The sequence below is a fragment of the Chiloscyllium plagiosum genome, unplaced genomic scaffold, assembly GCF_037043375.1.
Source record: "Chiloscyllium plagiosum isolate Xiang-an unplaced genomic scaffold, Cpla_swu_hap1 HiC_scaffold_2, whole genome shotgun sequence".
Classification (NCBI taxonomy): domain Eukaryota; kingdom Metazoa; phylum Chordata; class Chondrichthyes; order Orectolobiformes; family Hemiscylliidae; genus Chiloscyllium; species Chiloscyllium plagiosum.
Window position 1 is genome coordinate 162,456,280 of NW_028270140.1, and position 18,450 is coordinate 162,474,729.

An 18,450-nucleotide genomic window follows, 5' to 3' on the forward strand; every position below is an offset into this window, starting at 1 on the left:
AGCCCATCGAGATCACTGCCCCACTCAGTGAGATCACGGCTGATCTGATCATCTGCTGCTCCACTTGCCCCTAAACCCCCAATTCCCTTCCTGAATAACCTTAACCTAAAGACACCATCTCACTAGCCCTCTGCAGGAAAGACTTCCAGAGACTCTCTCCCCTCTGAGAGAGGGGATTCCTCCTCATCTGTTTGAGATAGGTGACCCTTTATTCGAAGGTGATGCCCTGTCGCCATGGACCCCTGGTCTCCAACACGGATGGTCAGTTACTGAGGTGGTATCGCAGGCTCATTGCCCTGTGCTCTGGGAGAGCGTGTGGCTGGAGAGAATGTCTGGCTCTGCAGCTTGAATACTCCTTCAGTTCACTGCAAATGGACAGTCACCTCAGGCCCAGTACACTCTGTGATAGCTTTGCAAACAAATGGACAGGGAATGTATGAGGAAGTGATCTGTGAGGGCAGTGTCTCGTAGATCCAGAAGGACAGGCCACTGACCCGTGGCCTCCATGCAGACTCTCAAAGAGCAGCTCAGCACATGCCACTCCACTGCCTATTCTCCATCTGTGGGGAGCCTGTGGGGAATCTGTGGGGAATCTGTGGGGAATCTGTAGGGAGCCTGTGGGGAGCCCGTGGGGAATCTGTGGGGAATCTGTAGGGAACCTGTGGGGAACCTGTGGGGAACCTGTGGGGAATCTATGGGGAGCCTGTGGGGAGCCTGTGGGGAATCTGTGGGGAGCCTGTGGGGAATCTGTAGGGAATCTGTGGGGAGCCCGTGGGGAATCTGTAGGGAACCTGTGGGGAGCCCGTGGGGAATCTGTAGGGAATCTGTAGGGAATCTGTGGGGAGCCCGTGGGGAATCTGTGGGGAATCTGTAGGGAACCTGTGGGGAGCCCGTGGGGAATCTGTGGGGAATCTGTGGGGAGCCCGTGGGGAATCTGTGGGGAGCCCATAGGGAATCTGTGGGGAACCTGTGGGGAATCTGTGGGGAATCTGTGGGGAGCCTGTGGGGAATCTGTGGGGAATCTGTGGGGAACCTGTGGGGAATCTGTGGGGAATCTGTGGGGAGCCTGTGGGGAATCTGTGGGGAATCTGTGGGGAATCTGTGGGGAACCTGTGGGGAATCTGTGGGGAACCTGTGGGGAATCTGTGGGGAGCCTGTGGGGAATCTGTGGGGAGCCCGTGGGGAATCTGTGGGGAGCCTGTGGGGAGCCTGTGGGGAATCTGTAGGGAATCTGTAGGGAATCTGTGGGGAGCCCGTGGGGAATCTGTGGGGAATCTGTAGGGAACCTGTGGGGAGCCCGTGGGGAATCTGTGGGGAATCTCTGGGGAGCCCGTGGGGAATCTGTGGGGAGCCCATAGGGAATCTGTGGGGAACCTGTGGGGAATCTGTGGGGAATCTGTGGGGAATCTGTGGGGAGCCTGTGGGGAGCCTGTGGGGAATCTGTGGAATTCTCTGCCACAGAAAATGGCTGAAGCAAAAACTTTGAATGTTTCAAAAAGGAGATAAGACCAGAAGAGATAGGAACAGGAGAAGGCCATTCAGCCCCTCGAGTCTGCTTCCCCATCCAATAGGATGGTGGCTGATCCGACATTCCTCACACCCCCTTTCCTGCTCTTCCCCCTTGACCCTGTGACTGATCAAGAATCTCTCTCAGCCTTAAATATACACGAGGACTCTGCCCCCACAGCTCTCTCTGTGACAAGGAGTTCTAAAGACTCACAACCCTCTGAGAGAAGGAATTCCTCCCCATCTCAGTCTGACATCGGTGCCCCTTTATTCAGAGACTGTACCCTCTGGTCCCAGACTCTCCCCTGAGGGGGAACACTCTCTCAGCTCTGACCCTGACAAACCCCTTAAGAATCCAATCTGTTTCAGTGAGATCACCTCTCGCTCTCTAAACCCCAGTGGGTAGAGTCCCAACCTGTTTAACCTTTGCTCCTAAGACAATCCCTTCCCTCCCCATACTGGGATCATCAAAGTGAACCTTCTCTGAGCTGCCTCCAATGAGCTGATGTCTTTCTCTTCAATGAGGGACTAAAACTGCTGACAGTGCTCCAGATGTGCTCTTCCCAGCACCCTGTACAGTTCCAGTAAGACTTCCCTACTCTTACACTCCAACCTTCCTGAAATATGGGCCAACATTCCCTTCGCCCTTCCCGATGACCTGTTGTCCCCTGTGTGTGAGCCTTCTGGGCTTTGTGTACAAGTGTCCCCCGAGCCCTTTGGGTTGCAGCTTTCTGCAGTTCCTCTTGATTTCAATAATATTTGTGCTTTTCTCCCTTCCAAACTAAACCACCTCACATTTCTCATTGGAACGGCGAAGGATGAGGGGTGACTTGATAGAGGTTTATAAGATGATCAGAGGAATAGATAGAGTAGACAGTCAGAAACTTTTTCCCCGGGTACAACAGAGTGTTACAAGGGGACATAAATTTAAGGTGAAGGGTGGAAGGTATAGGGGAGATGTCAGGGGTGAGTTCTTTACCCAGAGAGTGGTGGGGGCATGGAATGCGCTGCCTGTGGGAGTGGCAGAGTCAGAATCATTGGTGACCTTTAAGCGGCAATTGGATAGGTACATGGATGGGTACTTAAGCTAGGTTAGATGTTCGGCACAACATCGTGGGCCGAAGGGCCTGTTCTGTGCTGTATTGGTCTATGTTCTATGTTCTATGTTCTATTTTCCCACATTACACTCCATGAGCCAACGTTTTGCTCACTAACCCATCGATATCTCTCTGTAAACTCAATGTATCCCTGCTCCCCATCTGCCTACCCATCGATTTTTATGTCATTTGCTAATTTGGTTACAGTACATTTGCCTCCTTCCTCCAAGTGGTTAGTGTGTAATGGAGACAGTAATGGAGACAGCACAGATTCCCGTGGACCCCCACTGATTACAGGGCACCAACCTGAACAGGAAGGAGAAGGTTAGGGCGGCAGATGCTGGAGATCAGAGCAGGTCACCTGATCACAGCAGGTCAGGCAGCATCTGAGGAGCAGGAGAATCAACATTTCGGGCATAAGCCCTTCATCAGGAAAGAGGGTTGTGGGCCAGGGGGACTGAGAGATAAATGGGAGAGGGGAAGATAGTTGGGAATGCGATAGGTGGATGGGGGTGGCGGAGAAGGTGATAGGTCAGAGAAGAGGGTGGAGTGGATAGGTGGGAATGAAAATTGTCAGGTTGGATCGTTCAAGAGGGCGGTGGTCAGTTGGAAAGTTGGAGCTGGGGTGAGGTGGGGGAAAGGGAAATGAGGAAGCTGTTGAAATCCACATTGATGCCCTGGGGTTGAAGTGTTCTGAGGCGGAAGATGAGGCGTTCTTCCTCCAGGCGTCTGGTGGTGAGGGAGCAGCGGTGAAGGAGGCCCAGGACCTCCATATCCTCGGCAGAGTGGGAGGGGGAGTTGAAATGTTGGGCCACGGGGCGGTGTGGTTGATTGGTGCGGGTGTCTCGGAGATGTTCCCTAAAGCGCTCTGCTAGGAGGCGCCCAATCTCCCCAATGTAGAGGAGACCGCATCGGGAGCAACGGATACAATAAATGTCATTGGTGGATGTGCAGGTAAAACTTTGATGGATGTGGAAAGCTCCTTTAGGGCCTTGGATAGAGGTGAGGGAGGAGGTGTGGGCGCAGGTTTTACAGTTCCTGCGGTGGCAGGGGAAAGTGCCAGGATGGGAGGGTGGTAAGTATTTTGTAAACAGTGATCACAACTCCCAAAGTCTTAAGCTAGCTATGAGTAATGATAATTCAGGACCTTGCAGGAAGGTACTGAATTGGGGGGAGAGCAAATTATGTCCATTTTAGACACAAGCTAGGGAGTGTTACTTGGAGAAGTGTTATCAGGCGAGTCCACATTTGACATCGGGGTGCTGTTTAAAGACCAGCTGTTGAGAGTTCAGGGCAGGCATGTCCGAGTAAGGAGAAGGACAAGGATGGCAAAGTAAGGGACCACTGGATAAGAAGGGAGGTTGTGAATTTAATCAAAAGGGAAAAAGCAGCAAATAAGGTTTCAGAAGCTAAAATCCAACAGCTCGTAAGGAATCTAAAGAAAGCAGGGAAGAACACAAGCAGGGAATTAAGGCTGCAAGGAGGGGCCATTAAATGGCCTTGGAAAGTAGGGTTAAAGAGAATCCAAGAAATTCTATACATACTCTAAAAACAAGAGGACAACCACGGAAAATGTAGAAGCACTCAAGAATAGAGGTGGGAATGTGTGCACGAAGGCAGAGGATGTGGGCGACATCCTAAATGAGTACCTTGTCGGTAGTCACCCAGGAGAAGGAGATGCTCTATGGAGCATGCTAATATGCTACAACATTCTGAGATCAAGAAAGTAGTAACGTTGGGTCTTGAATAGCATTAAGTTCCCAAGGCCTGATGGGATCTACCCCAGGTTATTGAGAGAGGCAAGAAAGGAGATTGTTGGGGCCTTGACCAAGATCTTTGTATCCTTGCTCGCCACTGGAACAGTCCTGAAGGACTGACAAGGAGCTAATGCTGCTCCTTGTTCAAAGGAAATAGGGATAATCCAGGAAACTATAGACTGGGGAGTCTCCCATCGGTGTTTGGGAAGCTATTGAAAAGAATTCTTATGGATAGGATTTACGCTCTTTTGCAAAAGAGTGGCCTAATTAGGGACAGTCAGTACAGCTTTGTGTATGGCAGGTCACACCTTACTAATTTGATTGAGTTTTCAAGATGATGATGAAGATGATTGAGGTTAGAGCAGTGGATGTTATCTACATGGATTTTAGTTTGGCTTTTGACAAGGTCCCTCCTGCTCGGCTCATCCAGAAGATTGAGCTGCACGGGATCCACAATGACTTGGCCGCGTGGATTCAGAATTGGTTTGCACACAGAAGGCAGAGGTGGTGGTAGAGGGCTGGAGGTCTGTGATTAGTGGTGTTCGACAGGGATCCATAGTGGGATCACTGCTGTTTGTGATATATATAAATGACTTAGATGAAAATATATATGGGTTGGTGAGTAAGTTTGCAACAATACAAACATGGGTGGATAACATAGAAGGTTGTCAAAGGATGCAGCGGGAATATCGATCAGTTGTAGATATGGGCGGAGAAATGGCAGATGGAGTTTAATCTGGGCAAGTGTGAGGTGCTGCACTTTGGGAGATCAAATGTCAAGGAAAAGCATACAGTTAATGGCAGGACCCTGAACAGCATCGATGGGCAGAAGGATCTTGGGGTTCAAGACAATAGCTCCTGAAAGTGGCCACACCAGTAGATAGGATGGTAAAGAAGGCATAAGGCATGTTTGCCTTTATTGATCGGGGAATTGAGTACAAGGGTCAGGATATAATGCCGCAGCTCGATAAGACTTTGGTTAGGCCACACTTGTGTTCAACTCTGGTCAATCACAGGAAAGATGTGGAGGGTTTGGAGAGGGTACAGAAGAGGTTTACCAGGATTAAACGGTATTAGCTCCAAGGAGAGGCTGGAAAAACCCGGGATGTTTTCTCTGGAGCGCCAGAGGCTGAAGGGGATAGAAGTCTTTGGAATTATGATGTGATAGATAGGGTCAAAGGTTAGAATCTTTTTCCCAGAGTTGAAATGTCTCAAACTAGGGGGGTCTGCATTTAAGGTGAGGGGGGGCGGGGGGGGCAAATTCATGGGAAACAGGAAGGGCAAGTCTTTTTACACAGAGAGTGATAGGAGTGTGGAACACGCTGCCGGGGGGTGGGTGATGGTAGAGGCAGATACAGTAAGGGTGTTAAAGGGGCTTTTAGATTAGCATGAATGGGATGGATGGATATGGACTGTGGGCAGGCAGAGGGATTAGTTTAATTCGGCTTCATGTTCAGCACCACATCCTGGGCTGAATGGCCTGTTCCTATGCTGTGTTGTTCGATGATCTATGCCTGGCAATGCTGGCTTATGGTCTTCTCTGCTCATCTATCTGCCCAGCTCACGTTAGCTAACTCTACCTCATTTCATTCTCATTCCCTTTGTTTAAGTTAAGACACAGTTGTTTCCAAATTGAAACAGAAATTGCTGGAAAAACTCAGCAGGTCTGGCAGCATCTGCAGAGAGAAACCAGAGTTAACATTTCGGGTCTGGTGACCCTCAGAACAGTGCAGAAGGGTGACTGTGTTTCTCTGTCTATGCTGCTGCCAGACCTGCTGAGCTTTTCCAGCAATTTGTGGTTTGTTTCTGATTTACACCATCCCCAGTTTTATTGGTTTCTATCCATCATGATAGCCTGATATAATATCAGATAGATACAGCTCTTAGGGTTAAAGAGATGGAAGGACATTAGGAGAATGTGTGAACATGGGACTGAGTTGGATGGTCTGCCAAGGTGAATGGTGAGGCAGCTCCGAAGGGGCTGAATGGCCCACTGCTGCCCCAATTTTCGATTGTTCTGGCTGAAGAAGTGTTTCAGGGAATGCTGCAGTGCCCTTCATTCACTATTGAACAATACCAGCTGACCAGGATCCCAGCAAGAAATCCCATCCATAGTGGGACCTCTTGTGAGTCCATAACTGAACAATCAGGATGTTCCACACCCATGGACCCATGGACCCAGCTGCCAAACCGCAGCCTGAACTCGTGACACGATAGTTATGAATGATCATAGAACCCCGACACCGCAGGAGGAGGGCATATAGCCCATTGGGTCTCCGAAGAGCATCCCACCCAGATCCACTCCACTACCCTATCCTTGTACACCTGCATTTTCCAAGGCCAATCCATCTAACCCACACACCTTTGGACTGTGGGAGGAAACCGGAGCACCCGGAGGAAACCCACGCAGACACGGGGAGAATGTGCAAACTCCACACAGACAGTTGCCCGAGGCTGGAATTGAAGCTAGGACCCTGGCGCTGTGAGGCAGCAGTGCTAACCACTGTGCCACCGTGCCGCCCCACCTGGGAAGTGTGACTCCTGACTGGGGTAACACGCTGGAAATCGATCCCTGATACTCCCACAGTCATCGCACATTTAAAGACTTTTTAAAGTGCCCCAAATTCCTCAGTCCCTTTTATATTCATTTACAGCATGAGGGTGTCTCTGGGCAGGCAGCATTTATTACCCCTCCCTAATTACCCAGAGGGCAGTTCAGAGTCAACCACACTGTCATGGGTCTGGAGTCACGTGTAGCCCACACCAGGCAGTTTCTTTTTCCCAAAAGGAGATGAATGAACCAGATGGGTTTTACAACAATGGCTTCACGGTTATTATTAGACCCTTCACTCTAGGATTTGATCTTTAGAATGTAAATCCCACTCTCCGTCCTAGTGCAGTTTGAGACTGGTTCCCCAGAATATTAGGGCTCATGCCCGAAACGTCGATTCTCCTGTTCCCTGGATGCTGCCTGACCTGCTGCGCTTTTCCAGCAACACATTTTCACCTCCCCAGAACATTAGCTGAGTTTCTGGATCAATAGATCAGAGTGTGCTGGAAAAGCACAGCAGGTCAGGCAGCACCCAAGGAGCAGGAAAATCAACGTTTTGGGCATAAGCCCTTCCTCAGGAATAGAGGCAGGAAGCCTCCAGGGTGGGGAGATAAATGAGAGGGGTGGGATGGGGAGAAAGTAGCCAAGAGTACAATAGATGAGTGGGGGAGGGGATGGAGGGGTAGGACGACCGACTTGACACTGACATTTTTTACAAACCCACCGACTCCCACAGCTACCTGGATTACACCTCTTCCCACCCTACCTCCTGCAAAAATGCCATCCCGTATTCCCAATTCCTCCGCCTCCGCCGTATCTCCTCCCAGGAGGAGCGGTTCCACCACAGAACACACCAGATGGCCTCCTTCTTTAGAGACCGCAATTTCCCTTCCCACGTGGTTAAAGATGCCCTCCAACGCATCTCGTCCACATCCCGCACCTCCGCCCTCAGACCCCACCCCTCCAACCGTAACAAGGACAGAATGCCCCTGGTGCTCACCTTCCACCCTACCAACCTTCGCATAAACCAAATCATCCACCGACATTTCCGCCACCTCCAAAAAGACCCCACCACCAGGGATATATTTCCCTCCCCACCCCTCTCCGCCTTCCGCAAAGACCGTTCCCTCCGTGACTACCTGGTCAGGTCCACACCCCCCTACGACCCACCCTCCCATCCTGGCACCCTCCTCTGCCTGCTCCTCGGGTGCTGCCTGACCTGCTGTGCACCACACTGATCTAGACTCTGATCTTCGGATCTGCAGCCCTCACTCTTCCCTTTCTGGATCGATACTCTCGGGATCATACTGACAGGGCCATCACCTCCTCCCCCAGCGACCCACCAGGTTTCTGTACTTAACAGGAGTTACTCTTTATTACAAATCAATACGTTCAGCTAAAGGTCAACAGGTATTAACCAGTAACATATATCTCTACTAGTTAAAACTCTAACCTCTTTCTAACCTCCCACTCTACACACACACACACACAGGGACACACGCACACACAGACACACACACACGTACAGACACAGGGACGCACACAGACACAGGGACACACACACACACACACACGCACACAGACACAGGGACGCACACAGACATAGGGACACACACACACACACACACAGGGACACACGCACACACAGACACACACACACGCACACACACGCACACAGACACAGGGATGCACACAGACACAGGGACACACACACACACACTACACACACGCACACACAGACACACACACACGTACACACACGCACACAGACACAGGGACGCACACAGACACAGGGACACACACACACAGGGACACACGCACACACAGACACACACACACGTACACACACGCACACAGACACAGGGATGCACACAGACACAGGGACACACACACACACGTACACAGGGACACACGCACACACAGACACACACACACTACACACACAGACACACACACACTACACACAGACACACACTACACACTCAGACACACACACACTACACACACAGACACACACTACACACACAGACACACACACACTACACACAGACACACACACACTACACACTCAGACACACACACACTACACACAGACACACACACACTACACACTCAGACACACACACACACACTACACACTCAGACACACACACACTACACACACACACTACACACTCAGGCACACACACTACACACACACACTACACACACAGACACACACACTCAGACACACACATCAACACAGATACACACACCACACACAGACACACACACACTACACACAGACATACACAGACTACACACTCAGACACACACAGACACACACAGACACACACACAGACACACACACTACACACACACTGACACATTACACACACACTGACACACTACACACACTACATACTCAGACACTACACACACACACACTACACACAGGCACAACACACACAGACACATACACTACACACAGACACACACACGCACACACTACACACACAGACACACACACACTACACACACACACTACATACACAGACACACACGCCGTACACACAGAGACACTCCACACACAGACAGACACGCAGTAAACACAGAGACACTACACACACACACTACACACAGACATACATTACACACAGACACACACTTTACACAGACACACAAACACTACACACAGACACACACACTACACACAGACACACACACTATACACACACTCACACACTACACACACACTGACACACAGACACATACAACGAACACAGACACACACACCAACCACAGATACACACACCACACACAGACACACACACACACTACACACAGACACACACAGACTACACACTCAGACACACACACTACACACAGACACACAGACACACACACTACACACAGACACACAATCACACACACACTACATACTACACACACAGACAGACACACTACACACAGACTGACACACTACACACAGACACAACACACACTACACACACAGACACAACACACACAGACACACACTACACATAGACACACAATCACACACACACTATACACACACTGACACACCACACACACACACACACTACACACACAGACACACACATACACAGATACACGGAGACACTGCACACACAGACACACTGCACACAGACATACTGCACACTACAAAGACACACTACACAGACACACACACAGACACACACTACACACACTACACACACAGACACGCACACTGACACACAGACACACACAACAATCACAGACACACACACCACACACAGTCATACACACCACACACACACACTACACACAGACACACACAGACTACACACTCAGACACACACACACTACACACAGACACACACACTACACACAGACACATACACACTACACACAGACATATACACACTACACACAGACACACACTACACACACAGACACACACACTACACACAGACACACACTACACACACAGACACACACACACAGTGCACATACAGACACACACACACTACACACAGGCACACACACTACACACAGACACACAATCACACACACTACACACACAGACAGACACACTACGCACAGACTGACACACTACACACACACACTACGCACACAGACACAACACACACAGACACACAATCACACTCACACTACACACAGACACACTACACACACACTGACACACCACACACACACACTACACACACTGAGACACACACGCACAGACACACAGACACACTGAACACACAGACACACTGCACACATAAACACACTGTACACTACACAGACACACTACTCGGAGACACATGCACAGACACACACTACACACAAACACACACACCACACAGACACTCACACACTACACACACAGAACCACACACACATACTACACACACACTACACACAAACAGACACACTACACACAGACACAACACACAGACACACACACTACACACACCGACACACACTACACACACACTGACACACAGACACACACAACAAACACAGACACACACACCACACACAGACACACACACCACACTCAGACACACACACACTACACACAGACACACACACACTTCACACACAGACACACACACACTACACACAGACACAGAGACACACACACGCACAGACACACTGCACATACAGACACACACAGACACACACACACTACACACAGGCACACACACACTACACACAGACACACAGACACACAATCACACACACGCTACACACTACACACACAGACAGACACACTACACACGGACTGACACACTACACACACACACTACACACACAGACACAACACACACAGACACACACACAGACACACAATCACACAAACACTACACACAGACACACTACACACACACTGACACACCACACACACACACTGACACACACACGCACAGACACACGGACATACTGAACTTACAGACACACTGCACACACAGACACACTGCACGCTACACAGACACACTACACAGACACACAGACACACACACTACACAGACAGACACACACTACACACAGACACACACACTACACACAGACACTCACACACTACACACACAGAAACACACACACATACTACACACACACTACACACAAACAGGCACACTACACACAGACACAATACACAGACACACACACAACACACACTGACACACACTACACACAGACATGCACACACTACACACACAGACACACACACTACACACAGAAACACACACACTACACACACATACTACACACACACTACACACACACACACTACACACAGACACACACACAGACACACTCAGAGACACACGCACAGACACACGCTACACACAGACACACACATTACACACACAGAAACACACATACTATGCACACATACTACACACAGACACACTACACACACACACAACACACAGACACAACACACACATACACACACACTACACACAGACACAACACACACATACACACACACTACACACACAGACACACACACACTACACACACACACTACACACAGAAACATACACACACTACATACAGGCAAACACACAGACACACACACTACACACACACAGACACACACACTACACACAGACACGCACACTACACACAGACACACACTACACACGCATACTACACACACACTACACACAGACACACTACACACACTATACACAGACACACTACACACACTACACACAGACACAACACACACATACACACACTACACACACACAGACACACATACACACAGACACAATGCACACACAGACACACACACGCACACACTACACATACACACAGACACACAGTACACACAGAAACACACACATACTACACACATGACACACACACACTACATACAGACACACACTACACACACACTACACATACACAGACACACACACCACACACAGACACACACACTGCACACAGACACAACACACACATACACACACACTACTCACAGACACACACTACACACACACAGACACACATACGCACAGACACAATGCACACACAGACACACACACGCACACACTACACATACACACAGACACACACACTACACACAGAAAAACACACATACTACACACACACACGACACACACACACTACATACAGACACACACACAGACACACTCTACACACACACAGACACACACACTACACACAGACACACACACTACACACAGACACATGCTACACACACTACACACAGACACACTACACACTACAGACAGACACAACACACACATACACACACACTACACACAGACACACACTACACACACACAGACACACAATGCACACACAGACACACACATGCACACACTACACATACACACAGACACACACACTACACACAGAAATACACACATACTACACACACATACTACACACACACTACACACACACACTACACACAGACACACAGACACACTGAACTCACAGACACACTGCACACACAGACACACTGCACGCTACACAGACACACTACACAGACACAGACACACACACTACACAGACAGTCACACACTACACACGGACACACACACTACACACAGACACTCACACACTACACACACAGAAACACACACACATAATACACACACACTACACACAAACAGGCACACTACACACAGACACAACACACAGACACACACACTACACACACCGACACACACTACCCACAGACATGTACACACTACACACACAGACACACACACACTACACACAGAAACACACACATACTACACACACACTACACACACACTACACACAGACACACGCACAGACACACTCAGAGACACACGCACAGACACACACTACACACAGACACACACACTACACACACAGAAACACACATACTACACACAGACACACTACACACACACACTACACACAGACACAAACAGACACACACTACACACACAGACACACACACGCACACACTACACATACACACACAGACACACACACACTACACACACAGACCCACATACACTACACACGGAAACATACACACACTACACACACACACTACATACAGACAAACACACACACACACACTACACACACAGACACACACACTACACACAGACACACACACACTACACACAGACACACACTACACACACATACTACACACACACTACACACACAAATGCACTACACACTACACACAGACACAACACACACATACAGACACACTACACACAGACACACACAACACACACAGACACACATACGCACAGACACAATGCACACACAGACACACACATGCACACACTACACATACACACAGACACACACACTACACACAGAAACACACACATACTAAACACACATACTACACACACACTACACACAAACAGGCACACTACACACAGACACAACACACAGACACACACATGCACACACCACACATACACACACAGACACACACACTACACACACATACTACACACACATACTACACACACACTACACACACACTACACACAGACACACACACAGACACACGCACAGACACACACTACACACAGACACACACACTACACACACAGAAACACACATACTACACACAGACACACTACACACACACACACTACACACAGACACAACACACACATACACACACACTACACACAGACACACACAGACACACACTATACACACAGACACACACACGCACACACTACACATACACACACAGACACACACACACTACACACACACTACACACACTACACACACACGACACACACACACTACATACAGACACACACTACACACACATACTACACACACACTACACACACAGACACACTACACACACTACACACAGACACAACACACACACTACATACAGACACACACTACACACACAGACACACATACGCACAGACACGCTGCACAGACAGACACACACTCGCACACACTACACATACACACAGACACACACACTACACACAGACACACACAGACTACACACAGAAACACACACACACTACACACACACTACACACACACACTACATACAGACACACACACAGACACACACATTACACAGACACACACACTACACACAGACACACACTACACACAGACACACACTACACATACAGAAACACACACACTAAACACAGACACACTACACACACTACACACACTACACACACTACACACAGACACACACACTACACACACAGAAACACACACACTACACACACAGACACACACACACTACACACACACTGCACACACAGAGACACAATACACACACATACTACACACACTACACACAGACACACACTACACACAGACACACACTACACACACACATTACACACAGAAACACACACACACTACACACACATACTACACACACATACTACACACACACTACACACAGACACACACACAGACACACACTCAACACATAGACACACACTACACGCACAGACACACACACCACACAGACACACACACTACACACATACACACTACACACACAGAAACACACACACACACATACTCCACACATACTACACACACAGACACACTACACACACACTACACATAGACACAATACACACAGACACACACACCACACAGACACACACACTACACACCTACACACTACACACACAGAAACACACACACATACTACACACATACTACACACACAGACACACTACACACACACACTACACATAGACACAACACACACAGACACACACACTACACACAGACGCACACTACACACACAGACACACACACACACTACATACACACACTCACACACACACTACACACACACACACACACACTCACACACATTACACACAACACACACACTACACACACACTACACACACACTACACGCACACACACTACACACTCACACACACACTACACACACTCACACTACACACATTACACACTCTCACACTACACACTCACACACTACACACTCACACACTACATGCACACTACACACACACTACACAAACACTCACTCACACACACTACACTACACACACTACGCACACACTACACACACAGACTACACTACACACACTACACACTCACATTACACACACGACACACAATGCTACACTACACACAATACTACACACACTACACATACACACCACACACACTACACACACACACTATGCACACACTACACACACACTACACACACACTACACTACACACACACACACAGCTACACTACTCACACACTACACACACACACCACACGCACTACACACACACTACACACACGCACACTACACACACATGTACACTACACACACGCACACACTACACACACTACACACACACTACACACACACTCACACTACACACACACTCACACACACTACACACACTACACACACACTACACACACTCTCACACACACACACTCGCTACACACTCACTACACAGACACACACTACACACACACAGTCACACACACTACACACAACATACACTACACACACGCTACACACACACTCACTACACACTCACTACACACACACACTGGTTTGGGTGTGGGGTACAGAGGGTGGGGTTTGGGTGTGGGGTACAGAAGGAGGGGTTTGGGTGTGGGGTATAGAGGATGGGGTTTGGGTGTGGGGTATAGAGGATGGGGCGTGTGTGGGGTACAGGGGGAGGGGTTTGGGTGTGGGGTATAGAAGGAGGTGATTGGATGTGGGGTACAGAGTGTGAGTTTTGGGTGCAGAGTACAGAGGGTGGGGTTTGGGTGTGGGTTATAGAGGGTGGGGTTTGGGTGTGGGGTACAGAGGGAGGGGTTTGGGTTTGGGGTACAGAGGGAGGGGTTTGGGTGTGGTGTATAGATGGAGGGAGGGTTTTTTTGTGTGGGGTACAGAGGGAAGGCTTTTGATGTGGAGTACAGAGGGTGGGGTTGGTGTGTAGGGTGTAGAGGGTATGGTTTGTGTGTGGGGTATAGAGGGTGGGGTTTGGGATACAGAGGGTGGGGTTGGGTGTGGGGTACAGAGTGTGAGTTTTGGGTGTGGAGTACAGAGGGAGGGGTTTGGGTGTGGGGTATAGAGGGTGTGGTTTGGGTGTGGGGTATAGAGGGTGTGGTTTGGGTGTGGGGTATAGAGGGAGGGGTTTAGGTGTGGGGTACAGAGGGAGGGGTTTGGGTGTGGTGTACAGAGGGTGGGATTTGGGTGTGGGGCATAGAGGGTTGGGTTTGGGTGTGGGGTACAGAGGGTGGGGTTTGGGTGTGGGGTACAGAGGGTGCGGATTGGGTGTGGGGTACAGAGGGAGGGGTTTGGGTGTGGTGTACAGAGGGAGGGGTTTGGGTGTGGTGTACAGAGGGTGGGATTTGGGTGTGGGGTACAGAGTGTGGGGTTTGGGTGTGGGGTACAGAGGGAGGGGTTTGGGTGTGGGGTACAGAGGGTGGGGTTTGGGTGTGGTGTACAGAGGGTGGGGTTTGGGTGTGGGGTACAGAGGGAGGGGTTTGGGTGTGGGGTACAGAGGGTGGGGTTCTTGTGTGGGGTATAGAGGGAGGGGTTTGGTGTGGGGTATAGTGGGTGGGGTTTGGGTGGGGGGTACAGAGAGTGCGGTTTGGGTTTGGGGTACAGAGGGTGGGGTTTGGGTGTGGGTTACAGATGGAGGGGTTTGGGTGTGGGGTACAGAGGGTGGGGTTTGGGTGTGGAGTACAGAGGGAGGGGTTTGGGTGTGGGGTACAGAGGGAGGGGTTTGGGTGTGGTGTACAGAGGGTGGGGTTTGGGTGTGGGGTACAGAGGGAGGGGTTTGGGTGTGGGGTACAGAGGGTGGGGTTTGGGTGTGGGGTACAGAGGGAGGGGTTTGGGTGTGGGGTACAGAGGGTGGGGTTTGGGTGTGGTGTACAGAGGGTGGGGTTTGGGTGTGGGGTACAGAGGGAGGGGTTTGGGTGTGGGGTACAGAGGGAGGGGTTTGGGTGTGGTGTACAGAGGGTGGGGTTTGGGTGTGGGGTACAGAGGGAGGGGTTTGGGTGTGGGGTACAGAGGGTGGGGTTTGGGTGTGGGGTACAGAGGGAGGGGTTTGGGTGTGGGGTACAGAGGGTGGGGTTTGGGTGTGGTGTACAGAGGGTGGGGTTTGGGTGTGGGGTACAGAGGGAGGGGTTTGGGTGTGGGGTACAGAGGGAGGGGTTTGGGTGTGGGGTACAGAGGGTGGGGTTTGGGTGTGGGGTAAAGAGGGAGGGGTTTGGGTGTGGGGTACAGAGGGAGTTGTTTGGGTGTGGGGTACAGAGGGAGGGGTTTGGGTGTGGGGTACAGAGGGAGTTGTTTGGGTGTGGGGTACAGAGGGTGTGGTTTGGGTGTGGGGTACAGAGGGAGGGGTTTGGGTGTGGGGTATAGAGGGAGGGGTTTGGTTGTGGGGTACAGAGGGTGGGGTTTGGGTGTGGGGTACAGAGGGTGGGGTTTGGGTGTGGAGTACAGTGGGTGGGGTTGGTGTGTGGGGTGTAGAGGGTGAGGTTGGTGTGTGGGGTGTAGAGGGTGAGGTTGGTGTGTGGGGTGTAGAGGGAGGGGTTTTATGTGTGGGGTACAGAGGGTGGGGTTTTTGTGTGGGGTACAGAGGGAGGGGTTTGGGTGTGGGGTACAGAGGGTGGGGTTTGGGTGTGGGGTACAGAGGGTGGGGTTTGGGTGTGGGGTACAGAGGGAGGGGCTTGGGTGTGGGGTACAGAGGGGGGGTTTGTGTGTGAGGTGTAGAGGGAGGGGTTGAAGTGTGGTGTACAAAGGGAGGGTTTGGGTGTGGGGTACAGAGGGAGGGGTTTGGGTGTGTGGTACAGAGGGAGGGTTTTTTGTGTGGGATACAGAGGGTGGGGTTGGTGTGTGGGGTGTAGAGGGTGGGGTTGGTGTGTGGGGTGTAGAGGGTGGGGTTGGTGTGTGAGGTGTAGAGGGTATGCTTTGTGTGTGGGGTATAGAGGATTAGGTTTGGGTTTGGGATACAGAGGGTGGGGTTGGGTGTGGGGCACAGAGTGTGAGTTTTGGGTATGGA

The 18,450-nt window shown here is 50.2% G+C and overlaps 1 protein-coding gene across 1 annotated transcript in view; it reads right to left on the reverse strand.

The window, feature by feature from the left end:
- LOC148152044 (uncharacterized) overlaps nt 1–18,450 on the reverse strand; it is a 112,353-nt gene that overhangs the window by 78,228 nt on the left and 15,675 nt on the right. The gene's annotated exons all lie outside the window — the stretch shown is intronic.